Below are 837 nucleotides of genomic sequence, written 5' to 3'. Positions count from 1 at the left end.
GATATACATATTTTGTTTATTCATTCATTAGTTGTTGATCATTTGGTTTGTTCCACTTCTTTGTCCGTTGTGAATGATGCTTCTTTGAATATCTGTGGGCCAGTTTTGATGTAAACATGTTTTCAATTCTCTTGGGTATATACCTAAGAGTGAAATGCTAGGTCATGCTTAACTTTTTGAGGAACTGACAGTTTTCTTAAGTGGTTGCAACACTTTACATTCCCATCAGGAATGTTGTGAAGGTTCTGATTTCTCCACATCCTCATCAACACTTGTTCTTCTCTAGCTTTTTGCTCATAGCCATCCTAGTGGGTGTCAAGTAAGATTTCACTGTTGGTTTAACAACTAAAAATGTTGAGTGCTTTCTCATGTGCTCAGTAGCCACTTGTACATCTTCTCTGGAGTAATCTTTATTCAAACTTTGCCAATTTTTAAATTGAACTACTTTTTATTGTCAAATTGTAAGAGTTTATTATGTATTCTTAATACTAGACCCTTATCATATATAGGAGTTGCAAATATCTCCTCCCATTCTGTGGATTGTGTTTTCACATTTTTCTCTATAACAGCTTTATTGATAAAACAAACAACGTATATATTGAATTATATATCCATCGCTAACAGCTTTTTAAAAATATAATTCACATGCTATGAATTCATCATTAAAACGTACAATTCCATTTTCTTAGTATATTCAGAAATTGTGGTACAATCATTACCCTAATTTTCTATTTTATTATTTTTATTTGGCTTCACTGGGTCTTAGTCGGAGTGTGTGGGATCTAGTTTCCCAACCAGGGACTGAACCCAGGTCCTTTGCACTGAGAGTGCCAAGTC

The sequence above is a fragment of the Bos indicus x Bos taurus genome, chromosome 10 (assembly GCF_003369695.1).
Source record: "Bos indicus x Bos taurus breed Angus x Brahman F1 hybrid chromosome 10, Bos_hybrid_MaternalHap_v2.0, whole genome shotgun sequence".
Taxonomy (NCBI): Eukaryota; Metazoa; Chordata; class Mammalia; order Artiodactyla; family Bovidae; genus Bos; species Bos indicus x Bos taurus.
Note: the sequence above shows the minus strand (reverse complement) of the source record.